The sequence below is a fragment of the Choloepus didactylus genome, chromosome 12 (assembly GCF_015220235.1).
Source record: "Choloepus didactylus isolate mChoDid1 chromosome 12, mChoDid1.pri, whole genome shotgun sequence".
In the NCBI taxonomy this organism is placed as follows: Eukaryota; Metazoa; Chordata; class Mammalia; order Pilosa; family Megalonychidae; genus Choloepus; species Choloepus didactylus.
Window position 1 is genome coordinate 53,540,333 of NC_051318.1, and position 20,520 is coordinate 53,560,852.

The following is a 20,520-nucleotide window of genomic DNA, read 5'->3' on the forward strand; positions in this document are numbered from 1 at the left end:
GATGAAGAAAGCAGTCTCATGTAACTTCCAGAATTTTATCTTTAGAGACTGGGTGGATTGTGGGGCACTTGTCAATTGAAATAGAATTTACAAGAGGAAGAGATTGCTCGGGGGAAAAGATATTGAAATGCCCACCCAGTAGCCAGGATATACAAGTTCAGAGCTTTCATAAAAGATTAGAGTTGGAGATACACATTTGGGAAGTTTTAGAATAAGGTCAAAGTTTCAACAGTAGGTGAGATCACTTCTGCTTTTAATTTAAAAAAATGTTGACTGTGATTCCTAAAAAATATATTTTTTGGTGTAGGCCCTTATGCACTATAAGTATTTGTGTAAATTTCCTCTTTCATATACACATATTTTTGAGAAATATGTATATATATTCATCTACATATGTGTGCATTCAAATAAATTAGACAAAATTTTCAAAAATAATAATTATTACCAGTGATACAGCTGAATTTAGATAGTTCTTTTATTATGTTCTTTCTATTTTTTAGATGCTATTTGTAAACTACTGACTTGATTTCATTGTTCCCTAGTTGACTGTAACCTACAATATGAAACACTGACCTAGGGAGTGTTTACAGTTAGAAAAAGGAACAAGCCTGGGGATAACATCATATGTTGGGGTCTAGGTGTTAGAAATGGGTAGTTAATTGTTGCAGCATTATTTATTACGAAGACAATCTTTCCCCATCCTGTAACTGTAGCACCATTGTAGTAAATTAGATGAATTTATGTATGTACATCTTTTTCAAGGTCAGTTTGCCTATTCTTGCCACACTACCCCACTGTTTTAATTAATATGGCTTCTAATATGGAGAACTGTGGTGTATACATACAATGGAATATTGAGCTGCTACAAGAAGAAATAAAGTTGTAAGGTATGCAACTAGGTGAATGGACATTAGGGACAGTATGCTGAGTGAAATAAACCAGAAATGAGAAGACAAACATTAAAAAATATATATATATAGCATCTAATAAATCTTGCTTATGTCATCATTAATGCTCAAACCTTGCTTTAGCTACCTAGAGGCCTTCATGATTTACGTATTTGTTTTAAAGTTGTCAATTTACACACACACACACACACACACAAACCCTTCTGAGATTTGACTGTGATTGCATTGATAAATTGGGAGAGAATAGGCATGTTAAAATGTAGACAGATACTGGCTCTCTCTGTTTCTCTCTGACCCTTTCTCTCTAAATACACACATGCATATATGCATACCTACATATACATATACACACACACACACATAGTGTGTACATATATGTGTGAGTGTTTAGGTATATACATATAGATATACAGCTATAGATGTAGATACGCACACATATGCATAAACTAGAAGTTTATGCAAGTTTGGTATTTAATCAAATATTTGGAAGAACTCACTAATGATTTCATCAGGGCTCATAGTTTAGTTCTGGGGAGCATTTTTTTTTTTAATTAAATTTGTTTTTATTGAGACATATTCACATACCATACAATCATCCATGGTGTATGATCAACTGTTCACAGTACCATCATATAGTTGTGCATTCATCACCCCAATCTATTTTTGAACATTTTCCTTACATCAGAAATAATAAAAAAAAAGTAAAAAAGAACACCCAAATCATTCCCCCATCCTACCCCATTTTTCATTTTTTTTTATTAATTTCAGTTTTATTGAAATACATTCACACACCATACAATCATCCATGGTATACAATCCACTGTCCACAGTATGATAACATAGTTCTGCATTCATCACCACAATCTATCTCTGAACATTTTCCTTACATCAGAAAGAACCAGAACAAGAATAAAAAATAAAAGTGAAAAAAGAACACCCAAATCATCCCCCCACCCACCCCATTTGTCCTTTAGTTTTTATCCCCATTTTTCTACTCATCCATACACTAGATAAAGGGGGTGTGATTCTGGGGAGTTTTTAAATTATGAATTTGCTTTATTTAATAAATATGGAATATGAATATTATCTATTCCCTTTTCTGTTCCTGGTGTTATTTTGCTTTCAGGAATGTGAACATTTAATTAAAATTGCAAACTTTGTTGGAATAAAGTTGCTTATAATAACATTTTTAATACTTTATATCTGTAGTCTGTATAGTGATATCCTATTTTTCATTCCTGACATTGTTATATTTCTCTTTTTTTTCTTGATTGTGTTAGGTATTTCTTAATTTTTAAAATCTTTGTTTTGGTTTTCTCTGTTGTATGTTTTCTTTCTTATTCATTAAGTTTTTTCTTCCTTTATCTTTAGTATTTCCTTCATTTCTATCTGGGAATTGATCTACTGTGTGTGTTTTTTTTTTTGTTTTTTTTTTTTTTTTGATGGTTCTTGAGATGTAAGAATAAATCATTGATTTTTAGGCATTTGAGGCTATGAATTTCCCTTTTAGCATAATTTTAGGTGCATCCAAAGAGTTTTATGTCATACATTTTTTTATGATTTAGCTCTAAACATTTGTATGATTTCCAGTAGGATTTCTTCTTTGATCCATTGTTTTACAGAAGAGAATTGTTTAACTTCAAAATATTTGTTTATTTGCCAGTCCTCTTATTTGGTTTTTTATTAATTTAATTTCAGTTGCAGTCAGGGAGCAAATGCATTTGAATCACTTGAAATTTGTTGAGAGTTGCTGTGCAACCAGCCACATATTCTATTTTGGCAAACTTTTCATATCCACTTGAAAAATAAATGTATTTTACTATTACAGGTAGGATTGTTTTTAAATCTTCTGTATTTATCTCCTCATTCTATTAGTACTCAGAGATGTATGAAAATCTTTCTATTCTTGTAGATTTGTTATTTTCCCCTTTTAGTTCTTTCATAATTTGCATTATATATTATAGGCTATGCTATTAGCTACACACAACTTCAAAGTTATCTTCTGTTAACACTTTAATAGTTACAAAATTTTCATCTCTCCTTTTGTAATAATTTCTGTCTTAATGACTACTTTGCCTGATGTTAGCATAGCTATATCAAGTTTCATTTTCTTAATGTTTGTGTGATCTCTTTTTAACCTATCTTTTAAACTTCAGTCTTTCTGTGACATTATGTTAAAATGTACCTTTTATAAGCAGCATATTTTTGTTTGTTCTTGTTTTTTAAGTCTGACAATCTTGGTCTTTTAAATGGAGTTCTTTTAAATGGAATTAATGATTAATTTGGGTTTAAATCCATTATCTTACTTCTTGTTATAAAATTGTACTATCTGTTCAATTTTTCCTCATATCTTACCTTTTATATGAATTTTCAAATATTACTTATTATTGAATTTCCTTTCTGTTAGTTTCTTATTAATATATTATTCCATTAATCTCTAAAGGTTAACCAAAAGATGATGTCTAACTTTAGATTAGTGCATTTACACATTCTAGAAAATGAAGGGAACTTACAACATTTACCCTCAATTACCCTCTACATTTTTAGTTTGCTAATTTTCCATACATTTTCAATATATATGGATTTTGAACTAAAGAGGATAGGATTGTTATTGTTTCAAACAGTTAATACTTATTAATATTTATCTACATATTTACTCTCGTGCTTGTCATTTATTCTCATATATCTTAGATCTTAGCCCTGTAAGTCCTGCCAATCTTAGTTGCTCCCATTTTTTAATTTGTTTGCTTGTTTTGTGGGGATATTTTATTTCACTTTTCTAGTTGATCTTGATGAGAACCTTTGTCTGATCCTCTGGAATGAATATATGCAGTCCTCCAAGTGTATTTATTATAATCAGCAAGTACTTGTGGGGTTAAATACCTTTAATTTAAAAATATTTTTAAAAATATCAATTTGTCAAGTGACTAATATTGTTTAAAAAAATAATATGGGGGTATCTCTAAAAAAATCTCTGTATTAGTTTTCTATGGCTGCTGTAACAAATTACCACAGATTAGGTGACTTAATACAAGAGAAATCTATAATCTTATAGTTCTGTTGGTCTGGCTGTGTTACAATCAGTGGGTTTCAGTGAGTTACAATCAAGGGGTCAGCAGCGTTCCTTTCTGGAAGCTCTCGGGAAGAACCCATTTCCTTCCCTTTTTCGCCTTCTAGAGGGCCCCTGCATTCCTTGGCTCCTGGCCTCCTTCTTCCATCATTAAAACCAGCAACATCTTATTGGGATCATCTCACGTTGCATCGCTACAACCTCAATTTCTGCCTCCCTCTTCCATACTTAAATACCAGTGTGATAACATTGGGCCCACTGAATAATTCAGGATAATCTCCCTATTTTAAAGTCAGTTGGTTAATAACCTTAATTCCATCTGCTAGCTTAATGCCCTCTGACATATATGATAATTTATTCATAGGTTCCAGGGATTAGGACATGGACATATCTGGGGAACCATATTCTGCCCACCACAATTACTTTGACTTTGCTTTTATTGAAAACCTGATATAAGGTACCTCAATTTTTGTCTGAAAATATTTTTATTTTGCCCTCATTTTTGAATCATGTTTCTTTTGGATATAGAATTCTAGGTTGGTAGTTACTATCTGTCTGTGGTTTAAATAAATGATTACACAGTTTTCTGGTTTCCTTTCTGTTTTTTAGTAAATCAGGTGACCTTATTGGTAGTTTTTTGAAAATTATTTGTCTTATTATCCCAGGTACATAGTTTTTAAGATTTTCTCTGCCTCTGGTGCTTTATATTAACTCAGTGGAAGCCCTAGGTATTATTTCTTTTTCTATAACTTGCCTGGTGTTCACAGTGCTTCTTCAAAAACTGATAGACTCTATCAGTTTTTGAAAAGTCTTGGACAAAATGACTTCATCTGTGGTCTCTCTCTCCCTATTCTGGGATTCCAGTTATATACGTGCTAAGACTTTTCAGCATATACCATATGTTTTTTATATTCTTTTCTATATTTTCCTTCTTTGTTTTCCCTCTAATCTTTCGTCTGATTATTTTCTACTGTCCTATCTTCAAGTTCATCCATTTTCTCTTTGATTTGTCTGATGTGTTAAAAATCTATTTCATTCTTAATTACAGTTATTGTAATTCTTAATCATAGAATAGCTATTTCAGTTGATTATAGGTTCTTATGAAAGTCTCTGTTTTCTTTATATTCTTAAAGGTATTAATCATATTTACTCTCAAGTCTATTGTTGTCAACACCCATATCTATATGGCTTGTGGTTTGTTTCTAAAATTTTTTTCTTCTTCTTGGTTTATCACTTATACTCACATGTTTGATAATTTTTAACTGAATGTTGGAACATTTTTCTATGAAAAAAAATTGAGTGCTAGATGAAGTTATCTTCCCCAGAGAGGATTTAGTTTTCTTCTAGCACATACAGACTATGGGCAGACAACCTTAATCTAGTCAAAGCAAATCTTTTTCTTTTTTTGTTCAAGAGCAGAGGACTTCGGGGATCTCACTGAAATCCTGTGGTATTTGTCAAAGCTCCACTTTCTTGATGGGCACTGTTCCAGTTTGCTAATGCTGCTGTTATGCAAAACACCAGAAATGGATTGGCTTTTATAATGGGGGTTTATTTGGTTACAAAGTTACAGTCTTAAGACCATAAAGTGTCCAAGGTAAAGCATCAACAATGGGGTTCCTTCACTAAAGGATGGGCATTGGCATCTGGAAAACCTCTCTTAGCTTGGAAGGCACGTGGTTGGCATCCACTTGCTCCTAGGTTGTGTTTCAAAATGGCATTCTCCAAAATGTTGCTCTTGGGGCATTTTGTCCTCTCTTAGCTGCAGCTCCTCTTCAAAATGTCATTCTCAGTTGCTCTGAGCTCCTACTGTTTGTCAGCTCATTTATATGGCTCCAGTGACTTAATTCAGACCCACCCTGAATGGGTGGGGTAACACCTCCATGGAAATTATCCAATCAAAGGTCTTGTCCATAGTTGATTGAATCACATCTCCATGGAAACACTCAAAGGATTCCAATCTAATCAACACCAATATGTCTGCCCCCACAAGATTGCATCGAAGACTGTGGCTTTTTCTGGGAGACAGAATACATTCAAACTGGCACAGGTATTCAACTCCAAATTTTGTCATTCCAACAAATGAGTCTGCTCTACTTTGTGTTTTAGCCTCTAGATAATTTCTTTCTTCTTGATTTCTTGAAGTCACTCCTCATGTACATGTAGCCTGTGACTGCCCCAAAATTTAAGTCCCTACTTATATTTGGGTACCATTAGCGGCTTTGCAAATTAGCAAAACCCATAATGGATAAAAACAGCTGGCATGTGGGACCCACCTCAAGGCACTTATCTTTCATATCTTGACCCTGCAAGTTCTGGAAGCCTTGGTTGCTCTCTTCTTTGAGGGAAGGGTATTTTGCTTGGCTTTCATAGTTGTTCTTAGTAAGAGTGTTAGTCTGATACTCTTGCTTAAATATATGCAATCTTATTAGTTTGCTTAGTACAATCAACATGTGATTTTGAGGTTAAATATCTTTGATTTTTAAAAATAAATTCTGTCAATAACCTTTAAAAACTATCTGATATTGTATTAGGGAAACTCTATCTTCCCTTAATAGAACTGTCTTACTCAAAATAAAGTAATATGGGGGTTTTCATAATGAATTGTATATAAAGATGTTTCCTCTTCCCAAAGAGCTGTTTAAGAAAATTGAAACCTGTTTGTGTATTTGATGGTATATGGTATATGAATGTTAAATGGTGTGTGGTGGCCTACATTTCTGCCTTTCTTTTCAGTGTGTCTGTAGCACCTCACAATCCAATCATTTAAATTAATTATTAGTTAGCTAATTAAATGGCATAATGCCTGCATTCGTTATGTAGACAATTAATTACTGGATGAATAAATAAATGAATGATTGTAAGGTATATCTATAAAACTGAATTAAGGTTAATTACAATTAAAATGAAAATATGGGGCAATAAAATATTCCATGCAAACAAAAATCTAGCCCTTCTGTTTCCTTAATTTAGCATTTCCCAATAGATGGCTGGTTCATCCATTACTATTGATTTAAGAATGTCAAAGACTTATTGTTGCAGATGATATACAGTTTTCAATACCTAAATTTATTTAATATAAGAGAATAAGAGAACATTGGTCACCTTTATTTGTTTTGAGTACTATTCAATTTGTTTTTAAATTTTGTTATGAAAAATTACCTTTACCTATAAAACTAGAGAAATTACTATGATAATTATCCATGTACCCATCAAGAAGTTTCAACATTTATCAATCTTTACCTAATCATGTTTCTCTTAGCTACCTCATATTATTTTTTTAATTTAATTTTATTGAGATTGTTCACATACCATACAATTATCTAAAGATCCAAAGTGCGCAATCAATTGCCCATGGTACCATCATACACCTGTACATCGATCACCACAATTATTTTTCTTCAATTTTTAGAACATTTTCATTACTTCAGAGAAGAAATAAAGACAAAAAAAAGAAATCTCAAATCCTCCCATACACCTAACCACATCCCTCAATTATTGACTCATAGTATTGGTATAGTATATTTGTTACTACTGATGAGAGAATGTTAAAATACTACTAACTGTAGTACACAGTTTGCGATAGGTATATATTTTCCCCCTTGATATCCCTCTTTTATTAACTTCTAGTTATAGTGTCATACATTTGCTCTAGTTCATGAAAGAGACTTCTAATATTTGTATAGTTAATCATGGGAATTGTCCACCACAAGATTCACTGTTTTATACATTCCCATCTTTTTGCCTCCAACTTTCCTTCTGGTGACATACATTACTCTAAGATTCCCCTTTCCACCACATTCACACACCATTGAGCACTGTTAGCTATTCTCACAATAATGTGCTACCATCATCTCTGTTCACTTCCAAACAATTAGGTTCAATCTAGTTGAACATTCTGCTCATGATAAGCAACTGCTCCCCATTCTTTAGGCTCATTTTATATCCTGTTAACTTATATTTCATGTCTATGAGTTTACATATTATAATTAGTTCATATCAGTGAGACCATGCAATATTTGTCCTTATGTTTCTAACTTATTTCACTCGATGTAGTGCCCTCAAGATTTCTTCATCAATCTGTTATTTTTAAAGATGGTTTTGTTCACCCACCATACTTTCCATCCCAAGTAAACAATTGATGGTTCCCTGTATAGCCATATATTTATGTATTCACCACCATCACCACTATTTATATAAGGACATCTTCATTTCTTCCACAAAGAAGGAGGAAGAGTCAAAGAAGGTAGAGAGACAGAAGAAAAAAAAAGAGAGGAAAAAAACACATGACAGCTAAAAAGCAACAAAAAGAAAATAGAGTTAACCTAAAGCAGAATAAAAGAGTAAGATAACACCACCAGTGCCAAGAGTCCCATAACCCTCTTAAAGGTATTTAGCTTTGGTATGTTGCCTTTGTTACATTGAAGGAAGAATAATACAATATTTCTGTTAACTATAGTCTCTAGTTTGCATTAATTGTATTTTCCCCCAATACCACCCTATTTTTAACACCTTGCAAGGTTGACATTCATTTGATCTCCCTCATGTAAAAACATACTTGTACATTTTATTGCAATTGTTGAGCACTCTAGGCTTCACTGAGTTATACAGTTCCAGTCTTTATCTTTCCTCTTTCCTTCTGGTGTCCCTCATGGTCCTAACCTTCCTCTTTCAACCTACTCACAGTCATCTTTGTTCGGTGTACTTACATTGCTGTGCTACCATCACCCAAAATTGTGTTCCAAACCTTTCACTTCTGTCTCTTCCTTTTTGTCTGTAGTGCTCCCTTTAGTATTTCCTGTACTGCAGGTATCTTGTTCACAAACTCTCTCATTGTCTATTTGTCAGAGAATATTTTAAATTCTCCCTCATATTTGAAGGACAGTTTTGCCAGATATAGGATTCTTGGTTGGCAGTTTTTCTCTTTCAATATCTTAAATATATCACACCACTTCCTTCTTGCTGCCATGGTTTCTACTGAGAAATCCACACATAGTCTTATCAAGCTTCCTTTGTATGTGATGGATTGCTATTCTCTCACTGCTTTCAGGATTCTCTCTTTGCCTTTGATGTTTGATAATCTGATTATTAAGTGTCTTGGCATAGGTCTATTCAGATACATTCTGTTTGGGGTATGCTGCACTTCTTGGATCTGTAGCGTTATGTCTTTCATAAGAGATGGGAAATTTTCATTGATTATTTCCTCTATTATTGCTACTGCCACTTTTCCCTTCTCTTCTCCTTCTGGGACACACGTGACACTTACATTCATGCATTTCATGTTGTCATTCATTTCCCTGAGACTGCTCGTATTTTTCCATTCTTTTCCCTATCTCTTCTTTTGTGTGTAGGATCTCAGGTGTCTTGTTCTCTAGTTCCTGAGTGTTTTCTCCTGCCTCTTGAGGTCTGCTGTTGTATGTCTCCAATGTGTCTTTCATCTCTTGTGTTGTGCCTTTCATTTCCAGATATACTGCCAGTTGTTTTTTCAAACTTTTGACTTCTACCTTATGTTTGCCCAGTGTTTTCTTTATAGCCTTCATCTCTTTTGTTTCATCTTCCCTGAACTCACTGATTTTTTTATTTGATTTAGCATATTTCTTTGAAAATCTTTAATAGATTGTTTCATTAAAGTGAAACAATATCTCAACTGCATCTTGATTGAGGTGTAAGTTTGTTCTTTTGACTGGGCCATATCTTTGTTTTTCCTAGTATAGATTGTAGTTTTTATGGTGTCTACGCATCTGGTTTCCTTGGTTACCCCAGTCAGATTTTCCTAGACCAGCATGGGTTCAGGTCTCAGAATGGAGTTATATTCAGAATGTATATTAGAAGAATGACAGACTTTCCTGTGAGGTCTCCAGTTGCTACGCTTTTCCTAACCTGCCCAGCAGGTGGCACCTGTCAGCCTATCACTCCAACTGGTGTGAAGAGATGTGTTTTGGCTTCAGTTTCTGTTTTGGCTCTTTTCCCCCAGACTCTGGCTCTTAAGGGAAAGCTGGGCCCCACCTCCTTACTCTTTGGAAACATACACCCCCCTAGGGAGTTATCATTTGCATTTGAATTGTCTTTCTGATTTTGTTGTTTCCACCCCTGTCTGGTTCAGAGCACTGCAAACTGAAAATGGCTGAGGCTCCCTCCACTGAATATGACTGTGGCTCTGCTCTCTCCTCTGAGCCCCTCAGATTGAGAGAGGGGAAAAGGGACAGAAAACCCCATTTTAGAGCCAGTACATGGCCCCCCCCCCCCAGTTTCCCTCACTGGCCAGAGGTAACACCTGGTCTTCTGGGCCCCCCCTCCCAGCACCAATGAGTCTTCTGGTTCTTTAAGGAAAGTCATCACTAAAAGCCTCTGTCTGCTTGTTGGGGGTTTGTAGCTTGTGTTCAGCTGTCCACATTTGTTAATAAAAGCCCAGTTGGAGCTCGATTGAGCTATATTCACTTGCTGGGAGAGTGCTGCTCTCTACCACAGCAAGGTTTTGCAGCTAAGACTGCTGTGAGGGTAGGGGGCTCCCAGCACAGTTCCACAGTCTTTACTTACAGATTTCATGCTGCAATCTCAGGCATTCTTCCCAATCAAGGTTGGTGTATGATGTGTGGACAGCCATGGTTGTCCCCCAGCAGTTATTCCAAATTATTTACTAATTGTTCCTGGCTGTTCATTAGTTGTTCCAGAGGACTGACTAAATTCCACTCCTCTCTATGCCACCATCTTGCCATCCCTCTACCTCATATTATTTTGAAGCAAATCTTAGAGATCAACCCACAACATCTATTTATATATTAAATGGTTTTTGATTTTAACTTGGCTTTAGTTAGTTAACTTGGCTATTAGTTAAATACTAAAGCATAAAATATACCAGGATCAAAATAAAATTACATATTAGCTATTTAAAGTTGCATTATATTTTTAACTGAACCTTTAAATTAGCTAATTTGGTCAAAATTCATATAAGTTTCAGAAATAACTTTCTAACATACATATATTTCAAAAATAAAATTGAAAATTAGAAAATTTAGTATGTATTACATACTATTTAGTGTTTCTGTATGTTAGGAAGAAAACTTTGCCATTTATAATTCAAGTAGCCAAGAAGGGCCTGAACATTCCCTTTCATTTATCAGTAATCTAGAACCAACAAATAAATAAATTAAATTTATGAAAATAGGTAAGTCAGTTGATCATGAAACCAAATTTTGTCCTTTTATTATTGACTTCAACTTTGGATACATTTCAATGTACAAATTAGTGCAAATTTTGTCTCTAATCCTAATATAATAAGACATTTTAAAATTTGGGGACCAATCTTTTTTCTTATATAATTAATATATAAAGTTAAATAACATTGTATTCTGTTAAATGGGGAAAATATTTCCTACTCTAAAACAAGATACTTTGGTAAAAATATTTATTTATTTTATAACATGTTAAAATTATTAAACAATACTGAAAATTTCTGGAGAAATTCCTTAAATTAATTATATATTTAAACAAGACAGGATTCTCTAGGTAAGACAAATTTTGGAAACACTGATTAATTTGCAGGCATTTGTATCAGTCAGGATTCAATTAGAGAAAGACCACCAAGAATGGTATATAATAAAGTATTTATTATAAGGATTTGACTTAGGCAATTGTGGGAGCAGTTAAACAGTTTATATACAACTGTTGCTTCTGAATTTTGTGCTGGGTATGAAGTAAAAAGGGCAAGCAGTAGGTAAGGAAATATAGACTTAGAGTAAAGGAGAACAAAGAAAGTTTGGGACTTGTCAGAATGAACTGGAATACATAAGGATGAACAAGAACCCATATTAGACTCTCAACACCTCCAATCATCCAATTTCAATGATCATGGTGATTTGCAGAAAAGACTGGTGCTATTTGCCAAAGGCATAAACTCATATGTAACCCAGGAGTCAAAGAAGCTGGAGATCTGACAGATGGTGGAAGAGGTGGGAGCCCAGCGATTGCTTTCCACCAAGAAGGTAAGCCAGCAGCTCCAGAACACTGTGCGTGAGCTGTAATTGTGTCTATTCCTTCATCGACCCCTGAGGCTCAACCTAGGTGCTATTCACATCTACCTTCTAACTTTCATACATACAGTCAATTCTTGTTATTCATGTTAGTTATGTTCTATGAATACTGAATTAGCCAATAGTGGACTACTGACCCTGGGAAAAATATAGGCTCATGTTCTTGAGAGCCTCTGGTCACATATCCTCAACTGATCAATACATAATTGTGTTTCTATTTAGAGTCACCACATATTTTTGCTTCCTCCTTAAATTTGCATAAAATGTTTTCCTAGGAAGTTTTTTGTTTCACCTGCCTTTCAGAGAATGCCCCTATTAAACTCTCTCTAATAACAGTATCATTGCCTTCAGATCATTTTAGAGCAACACTTAAACAATGCTTCTAAACATAGATTTAAGCATGTTTAATCATAAATCATATTGGGGAGCAGGAAATTGGAGCCCACTAAATAAAATGTTAGTTCATTAACACTGAATCCATGGCCAACAGCAATATAGCTTATACCTGAATGAAGCTTATCTAACACGCACATTTTCTCCCTAAGGTACATCACAGACTTCTGGAGCTTAGGATCACTGCACAGCAATTCAGCACTACACCTGGGGCCACTTTAAACAGTGAAATCTCAACAAAAAGAAGAAAAATGTGGATAATGTGGCAGTAAACAGTCTATGAGAAGGTACTTGTTTTACAATATGAGAGCTGAAACAAGAAGACAGAGCATTACCTTGTTCAGCATGCAGATTGGGCAACACAAACTTTTTAAGTTGAAACAGCACAAAGCCATGATGGTTCATCTCTTGTCATCCATACAACCCATACAATTCTTACTAATAGTTCATAAGTTCCAAAATCATTTTTCCTCCTAACTTGATACACTCTTCCTCATAAAACTGGAAACACATTAATCCTCTTCCCAAATGAATTTACAAAGTCATTTTCTTTGTAATTGTTTATATTCATTCTTCTTCAGGATTAGTCACACTTCCTTTTTGATATTTTGTAAACTAAATATTGAGCTTTAGGCTTAGTTACTATTAACACAATTTATGTTAGCTGATAATAGAATGGGGGGGGAGAAAAATGCTTTATATATATATATATATATATATAGTATTGAATTAAGGGTGAAACAATCATAGCTATTACAGTCCTCACTTGAGCAATTAGTCATGAGGTTGTAACCAGTATTTGTACTGTATTTTCCCACTACCCATTCACTATTCCTTTTGTCATCAGCCATCACTTCAGTTAGTTGTGGTTTCTTGTCTGGTCGAGTGATGCATAACTTTATTCCTGAAGTTTCTGGATCATTGGCTGTCCTGACTCTATTGGATTGATGGGATTTTCTATAGACTTTAATCACAGGACATGGGAATACCCAGAGGAACTCCAGAAAGCCAAACGTTCTCCTCCATACCCCTCATTTTCTAGAAGCAACACAATTTCTCCTTCATAATTAGGATCAATCACCCCAACCAGTGCAAGAACCCCTTTCTTGCCTATTGATTTACCAGTATGAACAGCTTAAAGGGGTCACATGGCAGACTCAATTCTGGTTATATGAATCAGTGCTACATCCCTTCATAGAAGCTGGATTTTATTTGCTGATATTGAATTACTGATATAAAAATAGGTGTTCAAACAACACATTTATTTACCTTTCTTTTTGTGTAACATTTACTTTGAGAGTATCATTCTCCTTCCCATATTAAAGGATTAGTTAAAAAGTTTATTCTTCATAACCTCCCCTGCAATTTTGTAGTTTTAAAATAATCTGTAAATTACTTGTTTGATTTGCCTGGCAGGCAAATCAAATTACTTGTTTGAATGCATTCAGTTTTAGTGCCTCCAGTAGATCCTTAAATCCCTTTTCAATGTATCTGTGTACTTTGATCTCCTCAGATTTTCTACTGCATCTTGAGAATGGAGCATAAGTCAAACTTCTTGGAAACCCTTTAAGTAATTAACCTATTAGGTAATTATTAAATTTCTTCTCACAGTGCCTGTTCCCTCAGATTTCTGTATTATTATGTGGTTCCTCTTAGAAAAGTCCTCTTTTTGGAAGCTCTTTCAGTCTTTGGGTTCTGAGTTTTCATTATGATATTTCACCATTAACCTAATCATATCTGCTTTATTTTATGAGTACAAAGAGTTTATTCTTGATGTTATAAAAATATAGTCTAACACTATATGTGGAATTCAATGATAACTATATTACAAGTCTCTTCTTCTATTCCCTTGGTGTTTTTTAATTTAACTAATTTATTTTTGAAATGTTGAATTGCAAATGTGTACAGAGAATGACATGACATACATGTATCTTGACCAGAACAACAACAAAAAGGTATACTTGCATTTATTTTTTAATAGGAGAAAAAGAAATATTAATGACAATGTTGTATACCACCTCAGTTTTATTCCATTTCATCCCACTTCAGAAGCCAATATGAAGTTGTTGAATGTACAAGTTAGCGTACTTATACTTCACCATTCATTGCATTCATTCATTCAATAAACATTTCTCTATTGCCTAACATCTGGCAGGCAGTGATATAGACCTCTGGAATCTAGTGATGGAGAAAGCATAGTTTTTGCTCTTTTGGTACTTTCATATATATTGCCTTTACTTTCTTGATCTGTCTCATATCATGATCATGTACTCTACCTACTTCAGGCACTCAGGCACAGGTGTATTTCCTAGATCTTTTCATTATCAGTAACAATCACCCTCTCCTTAAACTAATCTCAATTCCAAGCACTGTTTTCTATTTTTGCAGCTTACTCACTATCTTACCCCCAATACAACAATCCTTCTAACCCACCATGATAATCATCAATTAGTATTTCCAACATTTTACTGTCTCATGCTACACTCATATCCTCTCTCCCCTTCCCACCCCACAACTTACTTGAATTCCATGATCAACCATTGTAATCATTCTGCTGCACGCAGGCTCCTTACCTTGCAGACCTCGTGTTTTTTTATATTCAATTTGCTAGTCAATCTATAACCCTGAGCCTGAACCACAATACTGATTTGCTGAATGTGGCTGAAGAAAAACACAAAATCTTGCTGAGTCTTCTCATTTTAAATTCATAATTAATGAATGTCAAGCACACCCTCATTGCTATGCTGCAATCATAATTACATTTCTCTCACCATTTGCTCTCACTCTCCTTGATGACTACTTTATAGTTTCCTTTCTGACTTGAAACATTCAACATTTCTTCACCAATATTTACTCTCAATTAATACCCTTACTTTTTATTTCACTGACAGATTAGAAGAAAGCAGAAGAGAATCTCTATACACTCCCATAATTTTATCTACTCTACTAATTACATCCATGTGTATATATCCTACATTCTGTCATGTTACCATTGATGAACTACCAGTTTTCTTGTCTATCTAACCCTTTCACTTATGTATCAAATTCCATATAGTGATTATGCTTTTAGGTCATCACTCTAACAATTTCCCCTTATTGTCTTGCATCACTATATTTTTCCTTTGCTACTAAATCTATCCTTACAGAATAAAACCATGTTGTTATTCTTCTGTTATTAAACAATATAAAACAAAAACATTACTTCCTTCAATCGCATTTCCCCATGCAGCTGCACCTCCTGATTTCTCTCCCTACATTGCAGCAAAATTTCATGTCATATACTTCATAAATGCACTCTGTAACTTCATTTCCCTTACTCCCTTTCTCTCTCAGGCTTTTGTGGCTACACTGAGACATCACTAGTCAAGGCGTCAAGGTCACCAATGATTTTTAAGTTGCCAAATATAAGACCCAGTTCTCATTCTGCATTCTGAGTCACAGCAGTATTTGACATAGTTGATCATTCTCTTGCCAGAAACACCTTCTTCCCTTGGCTTACAAGCATTTTACTTTTTTTTTTGCTGTGGCTCTTACCTCACTGACTGACCACTTCTTAATTTCCTTTGTTTCTTTCTCTTCATTTCTCTGCATGTAAATGTTGGCATACTGCAGGTGTATGTTCTTGAAATCACTGAGTTTTGGCTTATACTCACTTCCTGAGAGATCACTAAATCTCATGTTTTAAGTACATTTCCACACCCTGCAGAGTTACAAATTTACATCTCCTGCCTTCTTTAAGTCTTCTCTTCTTTGAATTTCAGATTCAGATTTATCTAATGGCCTATTTGACATCTCCACTTGTGCAGTAGGCCTTTACAAGTTAAAATATGAAACTAAACTCTTAATTTCCCCTCACCGTCAATAAAAATATCTTCTTCCTCTGTTTGCCATCTCCATATTACTCATTACAGATTCCATTTTTCCAGTTAGTCAGACCAAAACTCTTGGTGTCCACCTTGTATTCAATATCACCTTTTTTTCTTCAGTGTTAGTTTCTCTTTGGTACATGACTGCACAAATAAATACTTTCCTCTTGTACCTAGGCATGTCTGTGTAAATAAAGCCTTTGACAAGTGTTTCAAGGGTAGGCCTTTCTTTGTAACAACTGGGTTTTTGTTCTCCTAATTTTACCTGCTTCTTATAGCCTTAGGCTTGAACTGTTGCTGGTGAGCCAAGTTAGAATGTACACATTACAGCAACAGTTTAGGGAGAAGAGATTGCAAGAGTCAAGAGCCCTGAGTGCTGGATTAACTCACGGCACAAAAGAGCTTACCTACACTGGACCACCAGTCTACTTCATTGTCACATGAATGAGAAACACATACATGATGTGGCAGCATCAAAGACTAGATACCCTGACTAATATTCTAGTGTACTATTATGTAAGATTTCTGGGTGTAGAAATTGTGTACTGGCCACTTTGTCCTTATCTATCATGTACCTAGTACAGTGCCTTGTAAACACTAGGTGTTCAAATTAGCTGTTAAATTTCTGCACTGAAAAATTATGATATTCAAAATAATCAGATTGAAAGTTTTTCCTCGTTAGGTTGATTTTTATCTTATCAACATTTGCTAACCTAGCAATCACCTATTAAAATTATCAGATCATGACTCATACACAAAATGTTGCAATAAGGATATCATCATAATGGATTTGGTTTGGTATGGATCTTGATTTTCAGGGAAAGTGGCTTGTTCATAGCACAGCAAGTCTTGGGCTGGAAATATTTCTAAACAAGACATCCTAACACTGTGGACGTGTGTTTGGGAAAATGTGTGTGTGTGTGTGTGTGTGTGTATTAATGCATGCTCACAAGCTATTACATTGGAAACCCAGAACTATGAGCTAATAACAAATATCTGTGGTATAGGATAACACTGGGGAAAGACAGCTCCTTTTTGGTCTAAGAAACTATTGTTGAAACTTTAGAAGCAATGCCCATTGGTCATATCAACAGGTGAAAGAGAATATCATACAGAAATTGCCTTTTTTGCAAATATAATGTTGCATGGTAGCAAAAGCAGCAATGGAATTGCAGCATGGAGCCTGGCTGCTGGATGATCATATTTTCAAATTTTCTCAGCTGGTCTTAATAAAGCCACTGAATCCTTGGAATCAGTAAGTACCCATGTTTTTGTTTTCATTTGACTTGACAATGGCAAGGATATCTTAGGGAAATCAGATGAATACTCTACATAACAGGCAAAATAGAAGAATAGAAATATGATATTGAACAGAGTGTGACTTTATATATCATGAACAGGCTAGAAAATGTACCTTAAAACCTACATGGAATGACATGATTATGTATTTTCTAAGATGACTATAGCATTTCAGGTTGACTCTCTGAAGAAAGGGGGTAGTGAAATAAGACTAAAAATAGGAGAACCAGCTAAGAGTCGTCTATAATAGTTATATCTAATAATAAAGAGGAAAGGCTTGATCTTGGGCAGCTGAACTAGAGATGCAAATAAAGGGAACTTAGGCATGTATTATTCATTAAATATAAGGTGAAAGATGATTAAAAATAATACCCAACTTTCTAGGATTGAAAATAGATGGATAGTAGTAGTATAAACTCAGAAAATATAGGACTGTTTAAGCACTTTGAAGTATGTTTAATTTAATGTACCTGTAGGGCATCTAGGAGGAGAGGTCAAGTAAAGGAAACTCAAGGTCATATATTCAAATCTTGACTTTAATGTTTTTCCTCGAGTTCTGATCTCAAAATAACAGGCTTGAGAATCAACATTCATAAGGTCACTGATGCCACAAAATTGGGTGATATTAAGGTGAAGAGAGCTGTGGCTCTAGGGAATTCTGTAAAACACCAATATGTAGGATGTGGGAAGAGAAAAGGGTGCTCATAAAAGAAAGTATAAATAAAAATGAGGAAGCACAGAAATATTAGAATAGTGCTTCAGTAATATCTAAGGCACTGATGTCCATTAGATTTGGGAATTAAGAACTCCTAGATGACCTTCATAATTTTTAGCAATTTCAACTGACTGTTGGTAGCATGAGCCAGAGGCTACAACAGAATGAATAGCGAATGGGAGACACAGAAGTGGACAAAGAAAACCAAAGCTTTTTTTTTTTTTTTTTTTTTTTTTTGAGAATTTGGACAGAAAGGCATAAGAGCAACTTTGAAGTTGATTAAAGAAAGAAATGCATATTCTAGCTTTTCAAAGTCATTTTTATCTTCTACCTAAAGGTCCTCCTTTAGAGTATATTTAATAGTCTGGATGTTGGTAAAAGTTGAAAAGTGGTAAGAATTACTCTTTGTGTTTGAAGAATCAAGGGCTTTTATAAGAATCTTTTCTCTCTGCGATTCTTACTTACTGTTAAAAATACTCATTTTTTTATATTACTTATATTCAATTGAATCAGAAATATAGCATCTTAAAAGATATGGAGGATATATGAAGAGCACCTGGATTCCTCAGTATTCTTATAATTATGCTAATATCTGATTTTATGTATATTTTCTTGGTAATAGGAATGACCGTAACAGTATTTGATCCCAGGACAACATTGCCATTGACTATCAGAAGAAACCACAGGAACCCACCAATTCAGATTGGACAAAAGCCATTAACAACCAGTTCAGTCAACAGTTTATCAGAAGAGGAAGGCAATACAGGGGTGCATCACATTAGAGAATATAAACACAATAAAACAGAATAAAAGTGTGTGTATTTGTTATTATCACTACATGCCGGCAATTCTAAACAATGTCTGTGATAAAATATTCCTTCCAGCTAGACTGCTTGCAATGCCCTAGTCCAGCCACAGTATAGGTAAGTATTAGTTTCATATCAGCTCTTTTACCAAAATATGTAAAGTGTTTTTAAGCTCACACTATGTTTCTGGCATCTTTCTTTTTTGAATTTAAGCACAAAAAATAAAATATACAGATACATACAGACATATACTGAGGAGAAATTATTTACAATGCTGACACATTTCAAGATTCTGGAAAATTAAGAGAAAGGGAGAGTTAATATTCTAGTACATATACTCTGTGTCTGGTTAACATCCCAGGAACTTTACATATTTCAACTATGTAAACTTTACTATAATAAAATTAATTATTATAAATAATGCCCATTTTATAAACTGAATAAACTGAAACTCAGAGGATATGTGACCTGACAGAGGACACAAAACCAATAACTGGCAGAATTAAGACTTGGCTTTGAATTCTGCTTTCTTTCTCCTGCAGCAGTTCTTAAAATTCTACACCAAAGTTTCTTAATTGCAATAAACTTTAAGCTGTCATCTTGAAATATAGGGATAATGTAAATTGCCAATTTTTCATTATTTATGTAACAAGTATGGAGAGAAATAGAAGATTAAATATAGTAAGATTAAATCTGAAAACACTTGCTCTATGAAACAAGTTTACATGAACACATTTAATCCTCCACTAAATACTTTTAGTTGATATTAGACCTTTCATGAAGAGATGAGGGAACTGGGGCTACAAGTAATGAATTTCCCACCATCACCAGCTTTGTGTGACTCCAAAGCTTGAGCTCTAGCCGCAGCAACAGATTGCTGCTCTACCTAAGAAGAGAGGAAGATTATTTTTTTTTTCAATACCAAAAAATATAAGGGAACAGATATGCATAGTACTAATGTCAAGGAGAAATACCAAATGCATAAAATTTGTCATGTGATTTGTTCTAAAAAACAGTACACTTCAAAAATGACATTCTAAATGATACCCTAAAAGCTATAGTGCCTGCAAAAGTCAATACACTGTACAACATTAGAGTAACATTTTAACCCAATTATTTCATTAACTGCATTGCTATTATACGTAGGAGAGATTTTCTTTGGCAAATGAATAGAGATGCAGATGAGTTTTGGTAATAACAGAGGCAGTATATGAATAAGACCTTTATGTGCCAGTAGCTCTGAAAGTGTTAGCAAACTAAAAGGGAAATTAGAACCTGAAGGTGATGTCATATGACAGCGTGAGTTGAAAAGAGGGAGTCCAGAAACTTTTATTGTTGCCATATTACCTGTCAAGGCCAAATGGGAAGCTAAGATTCAGTTTATTTCTATATAACTGCAAAAACATTAAGTAATAAGCTGATCTTTCCAGTTT

The 20,520-nt window shown here is 34.3% G+C and overlaps 1 long non-coding RNA gene across 5 annotated transcripts in view; it reads left to right on the plus strand.

Moving 5' to 3' along the window:
• Positions 1 to 19,533, plus strand: part of LOC119507180 — a 66,901-nt gene extending 47,368 nt beyond the window's left edge. For 2 of the 5 annotated variants that reach the window (XR_005211158.1, XR_005211157.1), the window contains 4 exons: positions 11,841 to 11,960; positions 12,554 to 12,688; positions 13,915 to 13,987; positions 18,904 to 19,533. This is a non-coding gene — a long non-coding RNA (uncharacterized LOC119507180). Of the gene's footprint in view, positions 1 to 11,840; positions 11,961 to 12,553; positions 12,689 to 13,914; positions 13,988 to 17,361; positions 17,523 to 18,903 lie in introns of all 5 variants that reach the window. The other 3 variants (XR_005211155.1, XR_005211156.1, XR_005211154.1) reach the window with 3 other exon arrangements.
• Positions 19,534 to 20,520: the final 987 nt, after the last annotated feature.